The sequence below is a fragment of the Tympanuchus pallidicinctus genome, unplaced genomic scaffold (assembly GCF_026119805.1).
Source record: "Tympanuchus pallidicinctus isolate F22 unplaced genomic scaffold, pur_lepc_1.0 scaffold27, whole genome shotgun sequence".
Classification (NCBI taxonomy): Eukaryota; Metazoa; Chordata; class Aves; order Galliformes; family Phasianidae; genus Tympanuchus; species Tympanuchus pallidicinctus.
The window spans coordinates 5,105,610-5,124,481 of record NW_026294744.1 but is presented as its reverse complement, the minus strand read 5'-3'; the positions used below and the strand labels follow the sequence as shown (position 1 = coordinate 5,124,481).

The 18,872-nt window shown below is 39.1% G+C and overlaps 1 long non-coding RNA gene across 1 annotated transcript; it reads right to left on the bottom strand.

Moving 5' to 3' along the window:
• Positions 1–5,809: 5,809 nt before the first annotated feature.
• LOC128084546 (uncharacterized) lies at positions 5,810–11,310 on the bottom strand. Its single transcript, XR_008208580.1, has 2 exons — positions 11,244–11,310; positions 5,810–7,132 (listed from the first exon to the last, which is right to left on the bottom strand). It is a non-coding gene; the product is annotated as an uncharacterized LOC128084546 (long non-coding RNA).
• Between the last annotated feature and the right edge of the window lie 7,562 nt (positions 11,311–18,872).

Here is an 18,872-nt window from a genome sequence, read left to right as displayed (position 1 = left end):
CTCAGTGCTCTTCACATTCTGGGGGCATTCCCAGCTGGGACAAGTACTAATGCACTACACTGGAGACTTTACACTTGTCCTAAAGATGAGGACCTTACATTCTTCAGTCACAGAGGATACAAATATTTACTATTAATAAGTTTCCTCTCATCCTCCAGACTGCTGAAGTGAACTGCTTTGGCAGTAGCTGGCATTGCCTAGACTTGCAGACCCCTGCACGCACCAGGGAGGTTTTCCCCTCAGCAGATCCTACTGCCCAACATTCCACCACCTCCTATGGAAAGAGATGAGCATCAAGCTTCCTGACCCTCAGATAGGGGTAGGGATCACAACACGACAGCTATGCTTTCTCTATTTATCTGCATGGATAAATACAGCATCCTCACAGAACTGCCAGGGTTGGAAGGGACCTCAAGGATCATGAGTCTCCAACCCCCCTGCCACATGCAGGGCCACCAACCTCCCCATTTAACACTAGACCAGGTTGTCCAGGGCCCTATTTAATCTGTCCTTGAACACCTCCAGGGATGGGGCATCCGCAGTCTCTCTGGGCAGCCCTGTCCCAGCACCTCACTGCTCTCATAGTAAACAACCAGCCCTCTGATCATCTTCATGGCCCTCTTCTGGACCCTCTCCAACAGTTCTGTCTCTCTTGTACAGGGGACTCCAGACCTGGACACAGAGCTCCAGGTGGGGCCTCACAAGAGCAGAGTAGTAGGGGGACAATAACCTCCTTGTCCCTGCTGGCCATCCCTCCTTACCATTTGCTTACTGAGCTACAAAGGCACACTGCTGGCTCATGTTAAGCTTTTCATCTATCAAGACCTCCAGGTCCTTCTCTGAGAGTAGCATCTGTGCATAAGGGAGTCTGGAGAAGATTCGTCACATCCTCAAGTGATGCTCCACTTCCAGCTCAAGTACCTACCTGCTCCTCAAAGTGAAATGCAGCTAAATTACTCATCAAATCACAGGTGCCTTCATAGTATGAGCAAACAACATCGCAAAAAAAGCTCAGTCATAACTTCTAGGCGAAGTTGGGCCTATGGCTCCTGTGGAGCCGCCCAGAATGTGTCCTGCTGGGCCTCTTCTGTACATTAAGCCAGGAGGTGCCACCATGCTGCAAGACTTCTGCAACTCCACTTGAAGCTTCTTTTTCCTCAGCAGGTACTCAGGGGATCAATATAGTCATTATCAACACCAATTGTTAGTAAGTAGGCATGACTAACTGTAACATCAGCTTCTACAGATAATCAGAGATCTTTTGAAATGGGCTGTCAAATCAGTTTGTGCTCATTTGTGAAAGGATCACACTGAAGTTGCTGAAGAGCATTTTGCCAGCACTAACAAGAAGCATTTTAGGAGATATACATGCAAGCCTTTTAAAAGTTGAAGTGCTTCAAGCATTGCAAATTAGGAACCACAAGTGTTGTCTAACTTTGTGTACAATGCATATTGCACGCATTATCTGTTGCGTTGAGTTTTCCACTATTTGGTTGTTTCTGGATGTTTCTGCTGCTTTCTGCCTTATTGCTATCAGCTATAGAATTCTACAAAAGCACTGGAACAGGTCACAGTAGGCAGAGTCTTGTGTCATTTACTACAATTTATCTTTTAAACACAGAAAGGATTTCTTAGCTCCTCCTGGAAAGTCTAAACAGAGTAAGCATGTTCCACTACTTCCTTATGCACCCCTCACAGGCCCAACAAACAGCAGGGAACTTGGGGCTGCCCACCAAGCCTAGGAGCCCCTCTTCTGATGCCTCGACTCTTCTTATGGAAAAGGTTCCCTGAATGAACATAAAAGTGCATAAATGTAAAGCAAAGACCCTAAAGCAGAGAGGTGAACTTAAGCGTGAGCTGAACAGATTTGCTGAACCAAAACTTTCTTTCTACAGCATGTGTAAGTTCTTAATCTATAAGGTACACCAATGATGAAGAGAGGTATATAGCTTCAACTAACCAAAAGAACACCCAGAGCTGAGTGAAATTAGTAATTTTTTTGCAGTAGTTAGCAGATCAACTGCTATTTTTATGTTGGATAATAGCTCATTAAATAGGTTAAGTATTGCATTAAAGCAGAAATCTTTGGTTATTCTAGAAAAGCTCTCTTACAAGCAGTACTGAAACATTAACAAATGCCATGGAATTCTCTCTCACACTGTTGTGCATTACTAACTTGTAAATTTCAACAATTTATTTGAGATCAAATGGAAGTGATGCTCCTAGTTTTAGATTGGCTGGTTTGAAAATTTCTTCACTAAGTATCAGTTTGTTTTACATTTAGGAGCTCAAATAGTAGGAGAGGATTTTTAAGTTTCCAAAACAGTCTTTCTGCAAAGCCAAAACCATTTACAGTTGACTATCAGTTGGTATACTCAAAGTTATTAGTGTGAGCATTGTAGTGGCTTCTTCAGTGCTCTGAGTGCCTATTTTGCTCTTTTGAGTAAATAAAACACTGGGATGATTTATGAGTACAGACAACACTTTTCTCTATTTTACTCAACTAGTATTAAATGGAGTTCTCAATATTTTAATTAAAATGACAACTGCTATATTAAATATAATGTACACAACTGCATTGAATCAAATGAATATTGCATTTTGTGTGTTGCATTAGTACAGTTAAAGTGCTTATGAACAGAGATAAGTAGTAAATAGTATTTCTTTATACTGACTGGTCTCATTTATGAGTTCAAGTCGTTTTATAGAAAACTAATCAACATACTTTCCCAGTGAAATGACCTCAGCACATACAATTCCTTTGTTCAGTTACAAGATCCCAGAGATATTTCATGAACAAATTCACAGTTACAGGGAAAACAAGTTGTTGGTTTTCTTTTTCTTCTATTTCCTTAAATAAAACATTGGTTTTACATGTAGCATTAGGTAGAAGGAAAAATTACTATCATGAAAATACGTCCAATATTAATGTAAGCTCTAAGGAAAATCAATTTTTCTATAATTACCAGTATGATGGAACAGAGTTGGAATCCAAGGTTCACAGCAATACATAGGGAATCAAACTTCATTACTTGTATTTGACTTACACCAGCATAACAGACCTCAAACTCATTCTCACTTTGAAACCATAAACAAGAGGCTGATTTCTGACTTGTGCTGTAATTTCCTACTTTGGCAAAAACCAATGAGATTTTGATACAGAAAAAGATACTTACAGGAAAGCTGGACAGTTGGCTATTCATTACAGATAAGGTAGGACCATTTAGCAGAGTTTTGTTGGGAAAAGGAAGGAGACCAGATTCTCTAAGTTACAGGGGCAGTTCTAATAAGGATTAAGATGCTACCCGTAAATATGCAGATGTTTAGATCCTGTTCAAATAAGTCTTTTGAATTCCTCCTTGGAAAGAGTGGAAGTGTACCCAGATCTCATTTCCTTTACCCCTTCCCTGCTGAAAAAAAAAAACCCACCAAAAAAAAAAAGAATTCTCATAAACAGCAGCAAGGTGGGACACCAATTTGTCTGATGATTGCTATCTTCCCTGCTTCATTTACCTCATTTTAAACACAGCTACAGACAAAGACCAGGTAAAGTTTTGGATTGTGGTTTCTGGCATGGATGCCTGTATTTGCTTTCATATGGAAAACAAGGTGAATCCACAGAGCTCTACCCCTTATCAGTAAATACCTATAAAATTATTTATGTTTATTTGGCTTATAAGTTTAAAGCTGAAGTAATTTCCATTCACTGCATCTTAGAACAATGAGTGTTTATTTCTGGCAGTTTTGTCAGTTTTTATCTGCTACATTTCATAGATGAATAAGAAGTTCACACTCCCTGGGAAATACTATCTTAGATGCCTCAAGTAATAATCTGAATTAGTTACATTCAATTCACATTTTCTAGCTTTCCCCCCCTAAAAAAACACATCAGACATGGACCTGCATAAACCAAAAACAGAGACAAAAATTCCGGGGCTCGAGGTAGCTTCAATCTTGTGTGTGAGCACATGGCATCTCTCAGAGACTTGCTGATAAATGGAGGCTACTACAATGACTTGGCATAAAGATTATTATTTAGTTCTCTTGAAGTTACAAGGATTCCTTAAAACTAGGACATCTTTCTCTGGCATTTGTACAGCACTTCACAAAACACTGTACAAAAATAGTACTGCTTTCAACCTACCAAGTGAAATGCAGACGTTCTTCCAAACAAACAACAAATGAATGCAATACAGTACACAAGTAACACCCATATGTTTGAGATGAACGTTAGTATAGAAATGCATAAGCCATGTGCTACTTTTTTTTCTATTCAGGTTTGTTTGAAATATCAGTTTTCTCCATGTGCAAGTGAAGGCATTGCAATTAATTAGTCTTATTTCTCAAGAAATATTACACAAAATATCTTTTTTCCACTTCTTTGTAGATAGTAAAGCATCCAGCTCAGAAACTGAAAACAAGACAAAGAACTAGCTCCAGCTTAGCTGTACAAGATGTATTTCTTCCAAACACCTCTCCATAAAGGGGCACCAATGGAAGCTGGTATGCCAAGGAGATCCAAGGAAAGAGCAGCAGGCTTCAAACAAAATGTGAGTGATACTGGGTCCTTTCCCTTCAGTTAACTGTGGCACAGGTGGACTGATAGACAGTGGAAGAGTCATTCACATATTACAGTTTCTAAAAGTAACACGACTTTATGCACTGGTCTCAACAGCAGAGAAAAGGTCTCTGCAGGATGATGCCAAAATGCATTCAAAAGCTTATAAACTAGAACGTTCTGTTTGTTGCTGAACCCAGAAATCGCTTTGCCTGAAGCCTCACACCAGTTTAGAGTCTATCTTTATTGCTTTTTACTGCTGTCTTTAGGGGTCACATGCCTTATGAATAACCAAACCATTCATTCTGCTTCATCTGCCATTGTCCATGTTATTTTATTGCAAGCTCCAGCTGAACTTTTCTGGGAGATGGCCATAAATCATCTTGTAATGATTTGTAGCAGCTATCAAACAAGGGTAAAACAGAGGCAAAGACAACACATTAAGTCACTCGTAATAATCTCATGATACCAAAGTATTTAGTAAGTCCATTGGTCTTGCAGAGCCTAGCTAATGCCATTACAACTTCCTTCTCCTCCACCCCTATTTTTTCCTGCGTACACAGAAGAATCTGTCCACTGATGGATTATACGTGACTTTGAATAGGGAACACAGACTATGCAAAACAGAGCTGAGACCCCCTTCCCATCACTTGTGAAGAACTAGAGAAGCAGGATATCCTGGGACATTCAAACCCCTACAATTCAGTGATCCTCTGACAAGGCAACGCATCTGCAGGGCACTCACCAGAGCCAAGCACAGTGTTTTCTGGCAGGAACACCTCAAGGTCAGCACAGAGCATTACTGGAGGGATGATTCAGAGCAATTACATGGGCATCAACTGATAACAGCCTGAGATTTCACATGTGCAGTTACCATGGCTCTCAGTTTTGCTACAGAACCCACTAAACACAGATCCAAGGGCTGTAGAACAGTGTTGATATTCCCACACAGTGCAGCCTCATGCTCAAAGACCATACAAGCCAAAGAAATGTTCTAAAATACCACCAGTACCTATGCTTGCAGGAGGAAAATGTTTGTTACTTTGTTCAGGCTCTAGAACAAGAGAATAAGCAAACCTTGTGGATTGAACCTACATCAGAAGCAAAAATAAATAAATAAATAAAATCAATTTGAGGCTTTAAACTCCTGATCTTTGATGACTGACCTATTTTATGATCTGTGTATCAGATCAGTAAGCCATTAAAAGCAAGTGGGATTCGAACTATTATCACATGATTTCCAAAAGCAGAGAGGTATGTGAAACTAGAGGCAAATCATCCAATTGAGCATAACTATACACAAAGATCACAGTGGCTGTCAGTTGTGAACAGAGAACAATGAGTTATCACAAAGGAGTTTTTTTTAAAGTTCAGTTTTATTATTGACTAGTAAATTCAAACAGTAATGCCAATAGGACATCTCTCTAGCTTTTTAGGTGTCATGGAGGGCAGCAGCAAGAGATGAAATGGTTCTGGAAGTGTTTGCTTGTCACAGAAACCTACTAGAAAACAAAAAAGCAGGAATCAAATCAAGTGAACCACCTCTGATATCTCAGCTGTGCGATCATGCTCATACATTACATTCTTCTCTATCTTCCTTTTGGGATTGCTTCATTTGTATTGTTGACCCTCACTTGCTTGATCAGTAAATCACATTCTAAAGCACCAGAGCAACATCCTCTGCAAGCATGTAACAACTCTGAGTGTGCAGGTATTTTAGCAGTAGGAAGATAACAGTGGCAAATCAAGACCGGCAGCTGGGCTCAAGGCTGTAGGTGACTTCAGAGAATGGGACTTCAGTGTGAGGAGCATGAGACAGGCATAAAGGCATCATCTTGGAGTTACTGCACAAAGCCAGTGAGCCTGACTGCTGCTCAGCTGCTTGCCAGCACTGCTGTGCCTCCTCCTGCCCTCAGCAGTCAGATCTCCTGGAGGCAACTTGCCTTGCAAAAGGCTTTACGTTCATTTCTCCCGCCTACTACGGTTTATTTGCAATTTCCTACCTGCCAGATACAATTAATTTGTCTGAGATTCATTTTGCTGCAGCACTGAAGTCTTATATTTTTCCAGGGCAGCAGCAGAAGTGTTTTCATGCAGCACAGTGGCACATTTAGACAGACGCCTGTGAGCACTTTCAAGAACCAAAGAAGCGGTAGCAGTTGCTTACACTCAGTGGAAACGCTGTAGGAAGCACACTTCTGCCTGGTACTTGTATTTACTCTTACTCATTTAGGACTAGGATGTGAGTGTACATCTTTCTCCTGCAGACTAATACTCTATCTTAGGTCTTCTTGCCAAACCTCTTTTGCTTTGTACAGCAAGTGCCGGTATTATCCAGCATTAGAACAAATTAGAGTCACTCAGCATTCACTCTCTGTCCCAGTAAATATTATTCATGCAGAATGTAGATTGTGGAGTCTTCTTTCTTGTGGAGGCTTTTAGGATCTGACTGGATAAAGCCCCCAGATAATTCTGGCCTCAGAGGCGACCTTGTTTTGAGCAGAAGTTAGGACCAGAGATTTCAAGGTCTCCTCACTGAGTTATTCTGTGGTGTTACAAGATCAGTACTCTGCCCTGAGAAATCAATTCAAGCTTCTTCAGCAGATGGACTCTATTAGTTTAGCAAAATGTATAAGCTGTAAGCTACGAGGCAGAGACATTAATGAACATTTCCCTTTATTCTTCCCCCAGCATTTTTTTTTTTTCTATTCTAAACATTTCTCACTAGGTTTCTGGAAGATGCAGTTTAAAGCTTGTTTCTGGATTAATAAAAATCACATTATTATTTGCTAGAACTCCCTTCCCATTTCCATCCCACCAAAGCTCAATCTGCCCCTCCACTGAGAAAGCTGTAGAACTGCTCTTCTATCTGGAAGTCCTGAGATATCCAATTATCATTTTTGTTTTATTCCCTACATAGAGCTGGAAGTAGTATCCAGAAGGAGAGACAACTGATTTCCTTGAACCCTCCTGAGTTCTTCATACCCAAGAAGTACATTGCACTCATCCATTCAGTAGAAATGGTCCATAGTTTAAAAAAAAAAAAAAAAAGCTTTACTTAACATAGTAGGTTCTTCTACTTCTTGAGAAATAAAAATGTTTTCCAGAATTTCTCATATTACATTGAAATGCTTATTTAAAGAGTAGTATTTAATAGTAAAGCGAGAGTATGAAGAGTACGAAGATGGTGAAGGGCCTGGAGCATCTCTGCTATGAGGAAAGGCTGAGTGATCTGGGTCTGTTCAGCCTTGAGAAAAGGAGACTGAGAGGGGACCTGATCCAGGTCTATAAATATCTAAGGTGTGGGGGGCAGAATGGCGAGGCCAGACTGTTTTCAGCAGTGCGTGGAGACAGGACAAGGGGAAACAGCCAGAAACTGCAGCATAGGAAGTTCTGCACAAATGTGCGCAAGAACTTCTTTACAGTGAGGTGACGGAGCACTGGAACAGGCTGCCCAGGGAGGTGGTGGAGTCTCCTTCTCTGGAGATGTTCAAGACCTGCCTGGATGCCTACCTGTGCGACCTGCTGTAGGGAACCTGCTTTGGCAGGGGGGTTGGACACGATGATCTCTGGAGGTCCCTTCCAACCCCTACAGTTCTGTGATTCTGTGAAGAGTATGGAAGAAACATGAAGCTGCTACTGCTTTTTCCAATTAAGTATTGCAAATATCCTCAAGTTAGAACTTTCTACACAGCCATTCAGGATGGCAAAAGCAGAAACAATTCCAAAAGAGTGTTAAGAGCATAAAAGATTAAAAAAAAAAGTCATTTTGCAACTGGTAAAATTTTACAGTGTCAACATAATTCCTTACTGATATTTTCTTACTTGTACTTTCCGTATTGGACACAAGTAGTACAGGTCTTGGTTATCCATTATTAACAAGCCTTTTAAATTCCTATCTAAGTTATCTACAATATAATATTCAATGCTTTAATGAATTAACTACAGGATTTGCTGTTTCATTCTCCCCCCACGCCCCCCCTTCTTTGAGCACAACACTATTCCACGCTGAACCTCCCAATAAGGTAAAAGAAGTTAATTGGAAAAAGTCAAATTTCACAGCAAAAATCTTTAATGAGCAAAATCCAACTTCCTAGAAGTGGGGTATTAATCCAAATTGAAAAATAAAGGATGGAAAAAAAATCAAAACTTAATGAACTGTTGTGAATGATGTTTTTCTGCACACATGCATTAAAGCAGTGGAGGAAAAAGGGTGCTGCAGTGGAAATCAGAGAAAAATCTTAACTGCATTGTGCTAAGAAGTTTCTTTCCAGCTGAACAAATTCTTTGCCTTGCTCTCAATAGCAAGGAAGCATTATGAGCTACCCTGCAATAAACTTCTAATTTTGTTCTGGAAAAAATGTTAGACTCAGTCAGAATGAGAGGTATCAGAATACTTCATCAACTTCAATGAGTCATACAAAATTAAAATGTAGCAACAATGCATTCTAGGGAGGGCAGTATTATATCTGGATATTCACTATTGCCTTTCTACTTAGTACTTCTGTGAAAGTTCATTACTCCACAAATGAGTTAGATAACAGCTACTACAATTTTTTTTTTTTTTTTTTTAAACAAGCTGCACTCCATTTGGCAATAGATACTTCTAACACTGCCAGCTGGAGAGCACAGATGTTTGAAGGTGCCTGTATTGCCTTGCTAGTAAGAGATTTCCCTACATAATCTTGATTTTATGCTCTTCCTGGCCAACGTCCCTAGGAAATAGGAAGCATTTTTCAGTTTCCATGGCCAATTCAGTATTTTCTCTAAAGTTAGAAAATAATTTTTTTCCATGCACAGATTTTTACCTTCAGTAAAAACATACAGGGATTATTCCTTGATCTACTTGTGTGCCACAATCCTGATTTACTACAAGTTTAGACTGAAAAACGCATGTCCAAGTAGAAGGCATTTATGATGCTCTCTCGTTATGTACTCTCCTTATGCACAGAACTTTTTTGCTGCTTGTATACTCAAGGATATGCCACAAGGTAATAAAAGAGTAAGGAGAAAAATCAAAGGAACTCCACCTCCTCTACATCACAGCTTCACATCTCTGCTATTGATTCACCAACTGTCATTCGAATGCTTTAATTCCTTCAAATATTTTCCTAAGTTAGAAGATAAAGGATTTTAAATGCTTTCACATAGCAATTACACAGAAGCAATGACCCAAGAAGGAAATCTTTCTACTGAGGATAAGAGACAACTGGCAAACATAAAGGCTACAAATCTTTTAAATCACTTTTTAGGCAGTGTACTGATGATACAAAGTGAATGTGGACTCCAGTATGGTTGTGCAGAAAGCATACTGCTCTGTAAACAAGCCATGTGAAATACATCACTTGCAGTAATATTCCTGCTTAACATCAAAGCATTTTTACAAACACTGACTTATAAGCTGAACTCTCCCTGCCCTTAAATGTATTATACTCCATTCCTTATGCCTTATTTACAAGTGAGGAAAGCAATTCAGCCACCACGATCAAGAGATTATAAGCCATAAAAATAAGGGAGAGATGCTCCAGATTGTAAAAGAAATATGCTAAGCACTGTAGTCAAAGTTGTTCACAACCAGATATTTCAAAAGTGTAAGAAGCAATTTTGGAGTGTGCAGCTCATGTTGGGAAATAACACAGCTCTCGAAAAACATATGATGCAATACAAATTCTGTTCTAGATACTAACAAGTTTATCCTTGTTATCCATGCATGTCCAACATTATATTACAGAAAGGAATAGGGGTAAGTACTATGCTTCTTACTACAGTACAGGTTTCACACTGTATTTCAGGAGCTTTTCCTGCTTATGGTTTTGCAGCAAAAGTGTAAAAACTTGAGCTTGCCACATTTCTGGGGAACTATGTACACAAAGCTTGTAAGAACTGCTGGGGGGATGCTATATAGTAATAAACTGGTAGCAGAACTTGAACTAGACTGGTGGGCAACATGTAAAGAACTCTTAAGATGACATTGAGTCACTTGCTTAAATTCAGGAATTAACTGGCTTTGAAATGAAGTAGTTAAACTATTTTGATTCTCTACTTATGGACTAAAATGGGGGGTGATTGTAGTCAAAGAGTAGTAGAATGGTGCTTCATTTAAAGAAAACAATTTTGAGAGCAATATCTTCTAGCAAATTCATACAATCATTCCCTAAACTGTATCAGTATTTAAACAGTGTTGACCTGTATTCTGCAAAGTGAGTAAAATATAACTTACAGAAACACTCGGCATCGCTACACCTAACAATTATTGCTGTTCTGTATAATAGGTGACTTTGGCAGGACTACCTATACTCTTGAAGTTAGATTGTACCTAACACCAAGACCAAGAGATCTGTTACAGTATGCTACTGTGCAAGTACATAAGGGAGGCACTATCTGTTTACTCAATAAAGTTGAATATTTTAGTCAACACAGGAATCAAGCAACTGTACACATCACATAAAAGATGTACATGTAGTAGTATGACAAAAGCCTTATTTATCCTTGATGAAAAAAATAATCCTAACAGACAACTAAGAAAAATACAGTCTGTCCTTTCTGCATTGGTGTAACACTATAATACAAAGAAAAGCACAACACTGATAGCAGGGTAGCAAAGCCCTAAGCCACAGCAAATGAGAAAATGCACAAATTCAGCAGCCACAGACACCAAAACAAAGAGAGGAAAAAAGCTACTCACTCTTAGAGGACCACAAATCTGCAGGAATCACCAAGGAGATATGCTCACTTCCACTACCAGCCTTTAAATGAGGTCTGGAAGGGGTGGATCCTGGCTCCACTACTTCTGGTCACTCAGATACATTACATGCACCTGAGCTCCCCTAGTTTGGTCTTGCCTTCCCACCAGGTGCTCAATCACTGGTTCAAGCCGTGACTTAGCATTTCTGCTACAGTTGGGTACTTTCAGATGCAGTCTGACTACAGCAGTAGGCATCAACTGCATAACAACAGAGAAAGACAAAGACTAGTAATAACTAACATACTTTTCTTTTTTTCCTTAATTATTAAGATAGAATGAGATCCTGGAATGCTCACAGACAGAAAGCACAAGGACGAAGTGATTGTATGTAAAAAATCACAGACAACTGCAGCATATGCTAAAGACCACACCAGTGTTCTTATGGTTTTCCTCCAGTCAGATTTTAGGATAAATAGAAGAAGAAATTTCCCTTTAATTAAACAAAGACAAAAATAATTTGGTGCAATGACGGTTTTGGAGTTAAATGTGGTGATCCAGAGTTTATATTTTACAGAAGAGAGAGAGATCTCTGTAGGTAGGAAACATCTCTGAAGCAGACAGGATATAGAAGGGATATGCAGTCTTCAGAAAGGGCTCTTCCTGGAAGTGAGTGCGACTTCGCTTTTGTAGTGATTTTATTCCCTGTGCTGGAGCAGGGAGCGGAACAAGTCTGTTCAAGTAAGAGAACAGCTTAAACAGAATTAGAAAGGAATTATTTTACATGGCACAGCCAACTATGTTCGCAGTTTTTATGCAGTTTTGCTTCACACAGCCTGAGCATTCAGAAGGCTTTCCTTTTGCATTAAGAGGAGTTTTCAGTAAGGGGGGTATGATTTAATCTAATTACAAGAAATTTAAAGAAAACCAATATGAGAAAGGCTCTAAAGGGAGAAGAACTCATCTAAAATAAAAATCTGTTTAGCATTTAGAATTGATGCTTTGAATACATTTTAAGAATCCTCCAGAAACTGAAAAGTTAGGTAGTAAGATTCCTGAAGCAGCTTAGAAGACTTAGCATTAGAGCAGTTCTTTCAATGAGGCATTAGCGCCATTCAAGAGATTTTTAAGCAGCATCTGTCTAATAATCCACCTCAGTGCCTGGATATCTGGACTTTAAGTGTTTTATAAATACCATATGCTAATAGCTAAAGTATTTTTGTTTTGGTTTGGTGGGTGTTTTTTAGCAGCTTCTCTGCAGACACTAGAAAAATTTGTTATCACTCTCTTCTTTCAGAAAGAGGAAGTAAAATTAAATGTATTTATTATAGTTTTCTCCACCAAGTGGGGAGTCTTGAAGGCTATTTGAGATTTATTTTTTGACCCTTGTAGCTAAATGAAAGCACAGGGGAGATCAGAGAGAAGTTGAAAGTTAAATCTTCTTTGAGATTCTTGAGGGGTTTGTGTAGCTGAAGTTGCCATTTTAGTTTTAGGCCATTTCTCAACAAAGACTGAAGAAGAAGGAATTTGACACATTACATTGCCCTATTCTCCACCTCATTTTTAGCTAACAGTATCAAGAGTTCTGGGTTTGGTTCAGAGACATCAGATACACATGGGAGCACGTGAAGCCTATGCAGGCCATCATCCCAGAAAATTCCTTCACCTCTGAGAAGGGGAAACAAATAGGATCAGGAAATTAGTGCTGGCACCTAGGAAATTCCTCATATGAACAGAAAGAGACAGTGGTACAAAGTAATTTGCACTGAATGCCCTGCACTTAAATCTGGCTTTTTTTATTACTGTCACTTAGAATCTGATAGCAGGCAGCAATGTTAGAATCACTGAATCACAGAATTATAGGGGTTGGAAGTGACCTTTGGAGATCACTGAATCCAAACCCTGCTAAAGCAAGTTCCCTACAGTATTTTACACAGAGAAGTGTCCAGGTAGGTTCTGAATATCTCGAGAGGAGACTCCTCAACTTCTCTGGGCAACCAGTTTCAGTGCTTTGTAGTCCTCAAAGTAAAGAATCTTTTACCTCATGTGGAACTTCCTATAATCTAGTTTGTGTCTATTGCCCCTTTTCTATTTCTGGGCACCACTGTAAAAAGCTTGGCCAATCCATTTGATTCCCATCCATTAGATATTTAATCAAGGAAATGTAGCCCTTCTCCCATGAAGAAAGGCTGAGGGAATTGATCTTGGGGAAGAGAAGGCTCCTGGGAGAACTCACTGCAGCCTTCCACTACTTGAAGGGAGCTTATAAACAGGAAAAAGAGTGACTATTACATGGTCTAATAGTGATAGGACAAGGGGGAACAGCTTTAAACTAGAAAAATTAAAAAAAATAGGTTAGATGTTAGAAAGAAGTTCTTTACTCAGAGGGTAGTGAGGTACTGGAACAGATTACCCAGAGAAGCTGTGGATACCCCATCCCTGGAGGCATTCAAGGCCAGGTTGGATGGGACCCTGGGCAGATCTAGTGGGAGGCAATCACCCATGTCAGAGTGTAGGAGCTTGCTGTTTCTCAAGGTCCCCTTCCAAACCAAGCCATTGTATGAATCTATGATTCTATGATATTTATAAGCATGGATAAGATTCCCCTTGGTTTCCTCTTCTCCAGGCTGAGCAGTCCCAGGGCCTTTTATCATGAGACATATGCTCCCAGACTCTAATCATCTTTGTGGCCCTCCACTATACTGTCTCTCAAAGTTTCTTGTCTTTATTGAACTGGGGAGTCCACAGCTAGACAGAGTACTCCAGATGTGGTCTCACTCAGGGCAGAGTAGAGGGGAAGGAGAACCTCCCTTGACCCGTTGGTCATGCATGCTCCTTTCTAATGCACCCCAGAATACCACTGGCCTTCTTGGACCCAAGGGCACATTACTGGTTCATGGTCAACCTGCTGTCCACCAGCATGCCTATGTCCTTATCTGCAGAGCTTGTTTCTAACAGGTCAGCACGTAACCTGTGCTGCTGCATGTGGTTATTGCCCCCCAGGTGCAGGACTCTACACTTGCCTTTGTTGAACCTCATCAGGCTCCTCTCTACTAAACTCTCCAGCCTGTCCAGGTCTCGCTGAATGGCAGCATAGTCTTCTGGTGTATCAGCCACCCCTCTCAGGTTTGTATTATCATCACTTGCTGACAATGCATTCTATACATTCATCTAAATCATTGATGAAGATGTTGAACAAAACTAAACAAAACTTGAAAAAATGAAATGGCATTGTCTCTATCATCATATAGAAGCTACTTTTCTTACAGGTGATTAAAATTTAGGGCAATACCAAGAAGGAATCTAAGAAATATAATTCAATTTCAGTTGAAATAATTTAGAATAACATGTTATCTGGAAAAGGAGAAAATGGAGAACTCGTGATTCTGAGGCAGCAAGAAAAGTGAGATTAGGAAGAGTCTTTTCTTTTATGACAGCTATAGACTTTAGACATCCTCATCTGTAGTCATTGTGCTTCCAGTCAAAGAGAGACACAATACAATGCTTTCTTAAATTAAAGGGGAAGAGTGTTCCCCATGAAGTTCCATTCAATTACTTTGATGTTGCATGTGTTTTGAAAGTAAACTATATATAAGGCCAGCTATAGAACTCCATTAAAGATTGTTTAAAAAGCCATTGTGATTCACAAGGTTTTTAACAAGGTTAAAAAAAAGTCTTGTTCCAGCTTTCTAACAAAGAATCTTGTTTTTTTATCAGAATAAGTTCACAGTACATTCAACTTACATTGGTTAAAAATAAGAGCAAAAACTGTAATTATTGGAATTGCTCTAGACTGAATATGTATACTACTGGCACACTCTGTCTTCCATCCCAGTGAGATCATCAAAATGCCAGTAGAGCTATGTTTTTTTTTTTGTTCCATGAGATCCAATAATACCTTCAGCCCAATTCTGCAGAGAAGTCTTTCTGACAGAAACCACAACAGTGACTTTCTTTCCAGTAAGAGATGACGACATTTGGGCTTCTGAAATATAGCTTGCTTGGACTGTTTTATGAAGGCCCATTTATGATGGTATGACACAATGGAAGTGACCTAAAACATAACATAAAACATTTCATTTCAAGTAATGCTTCAGTGCTCCACTAGTGTAAATCAAGTCCAGTATATAGCAATGAGGTCCACTAAATGTCAAATACAGCAAGGATCACATATCTCCCTTTCAGTGGCAGAATCATAACTATTCTCTTCTACTTTTCTACTAGAGTGATTTAATCATTAACAGTGTTAATTAACACCAAAGTTAAAAGCTTCACTAATTATTATAACCTTAAACAACTACAGCATGTTTTCAAGTAATTCTAAATAAGCTTTGATTTTATGCAGAATGGCTACATTTACAGATAATCAAATAACATCAACTTTGTTTTCTAGGTGCGTTGAGAAAAAAAGGGAAACGTCTAGCTGTAAAAAATGACTTTTGGACAATGTGAGCTCATTTAAATTCCAAATTACTTTAATATTACCATTTTTGTTATAATGGTTATGGGATTATTAAGAGAAAGTTGCTCTAACAGTTGCTCCTTAGCTTACAGAGCTAAAGTAGAGCTTACAATAATGACATAGGATTTGTAGACCAGAATGAAAAATATATTATTAGGCATAGTGGACATGGTTCATCAAAGGAAAGTCCTGCCTTAGTAATTTGACCACTTATGATAAGGTCAGCCACTTGGTAGGTAAAGGGAAGATGGTGGATGGTCTCTTTGTGGATTATAATATTGCCTTTGATGCTGTACCTTCCAGCATGGACAAGTTGCCCTGCTGTGAGATGAACAAATCCATGCTATATTGTGTGTTAAATGCAAAGCTCAATGGTTTGTTGCAGTGAAAGGGCTACATCTGGCTGGCAGCTGCTTCACTAGCAGAGTTCCCCAGCGCTCAATTCTTGGGCCAGTTCTGTTCAGCGTTTTTTATCAGTGACTGGGAGGCAGGAGTGAAGCACATCCACAGCTAGTTTGCTGATGATACTGAACTGGAAGGTGCTGCTGACTCTCTGGAGAGATAAGAGGCCCTGCAGAAGAGTCTGGATACAGTGGAGCACTGAGCAATAACCAGATCAACAAGAATAAATGTAGGGTGCTGCACCTGGGATAGAGCAATTCCAGACAAGTACAGAGACAAGACACTGAAAAACAGCTTACCAGGAAGTGATCTGAGAGTGCTGGGGACAACAGGCTTATCATGAGTCAACAGTATGACAGTAGTGGACAATCAGGAGGTCAAACTGCATTTTGGGGTGCATTAAACACAGCACAACTAGCCAAAGTGATTCTCCCCCTATATTTAGCATTAGTACAGCCTCACATATTAAGAGGAGCTTGATTATGGTTGCTCATCAGTCACACACCAAAGTTTTTAAGGTTGAAATGTAATATTGCATAATCAGCTGAAGAAACATTAGACTTGAATCAGAGAGCCTGCAAACAAAGTAATTTTATTCCCAACCAATGATTTTCTTGAATCTCACTGTAGAGCAAGTGCAAATATATTCAGTGACATTATGCTATTCCAAAAAAAATTAACTAGTCTTTTCATCATCGTATGTATCAGGAATGTCAAAAAATACCAGAGTTACTGCACTTAAATATATTTTAATGACAACAAAAATACCTAACTGCAAGCTTCACAATTAATACCTAGGCTTTAGAAGGCCTATGAATGCTAGCATATCTTCAAAACATTTTACAGATCAATCCTTTTTAGCACCACTCCAAGAGTAGAAAGAATACCTTTATTTAATGGAGAAACAAGCTGCAGCACAAAGACTCAGTGACTCATCTGCCAGTTAAGTGCCTAGATACCATGGGGATGATACAAGAGCAGAGAACAGAGTGTCCAGAGCAGATCACATCCTCTGCAGCTAGTTTCCAGTACATTAATCACATCTCCTTTCTATATTTATTCTTTCATTTATTTGTTCTGTTGAGCATTTTCTATGCCCATGCTACGCTGCTATTCATTCTCTTCTCATACATGCACATCTTCCAACCGGTTCCATCACTTAGGATGCTTAGTTCCCCAGCAAAGCAGTTATTTATTTTATACTGGTGGTTCCTGGAAACTGCAAGTATTTTCATCTCCCTATATCCTCTGAGATTCCTTTCTCAGTTGATTCAGGCAGCTGGACTCCTTTGAATTTCCAATGGCTCTTTGAAAATACCACAGTGGAAGAAGGCTTCACACTGAAAATCAGTTCTGCTTTTGTGTCCTGAAGGATGGCCATTTTCCAGTAAGCTTCTAAGGGTGCAAGCCTGAAGCGGAGCTTCCTGTTCACCAGCTTGTGCAGATTTTTCAAAGCTTTCACATATGTAGACAACCCTCAAAATTCTCTTTTGTCATCAATAATTCAACACTTTCTAACTATTGCTACTAATCTCATTGCTTATTTCATATATTGCTCATATACACAGCACTTTTCTTTAGCCATTAAAAGAATTAGACCAAATAAATAGAGAATTTGAGCTATACATAGGGACCTTTCTTCCAGGCTTTTCATTGTACAGTAACAATCTAAACCAGTGATACTTTCATGTACAAATAATGTAAAAAGCCCACAACTGTTAATATCTATTTCTGCTTCTGAGTATGCATTTCAGAGTCCAAATTTAGGCAGTTGGGGAGATGGGATGAAGGCAGATGTCAGCTCAGAAAATTAATGCCAAATTCTCTGTGCTTCATAACACTTTACCAAGACCAATCTTATTTAGCAACTTCTAGTTGCCACCTGTTTCACTTAATTTAGGCCTAGCAATCTCATCTTGCTTTAAGAACAGCTTGGAAGAGACTACCCTGTCTTCTTGTGTTCATGAGATTAAAGTTCTTTTTTTGTTATAGGTAATCACATCTGAAGATCTGATAACATAATTATATGATTTAAGGACTTAAGGACTTGAACTGCCTTCTGCTACCCAGATCCATATCTGTGCTTAAGCTCTATAAAAGCACTTGACACTCAGAGAAATATGTGGGGTAAATATATACTCAAGATATGTTAGTTCCTCCTCTTCAAGATGTTCTTAGTTCCTCATCTGTGAAGTACTGTGATATCACTAAGACTTCAAGAAAGCTGTTTAGATTTACTAGCTCCTTACAACTTGTTTTCTTTTTTTTTTTTTTTAATTTAAAGGAGTTCTTCCTGACAAATGTTCTTTTCACCTCTGCAAGGCACCTTTACCTCTGAGGACAGAGTGACACTAAGACTTAACTAACTGGGAAATTACTGTGATTTTATCTAACAAGCATTGTCAAGATCATCATGTTCTCCTTTTTGGTAGAAAACTTTCTACCAGAAGACTAATTTCAACATATACTTTTCATCCTGTTTGACGTCAGAAAAAGTGTATGGATATAAAACAAGTTTATTATCATTCTATAGGTGCCATTTTTACACACTTTTCCTAAGCATCTAATGTTGTTTGGACAAACCTAAGTGGATTTTCAGCTTTAGGACTCTTCCTAGACTCATAATCAGATTATTATATTCCAGGCAAAGCAACAGATCAAACAAACTCTGAGAAGACTGTCCTGTGTTAGATGGATGCCTCAATAAAAGATAGCAAAGCAAAAATGCAGAAAAGACATGATCTAAATAACCAGTGAGGCACAGTCAT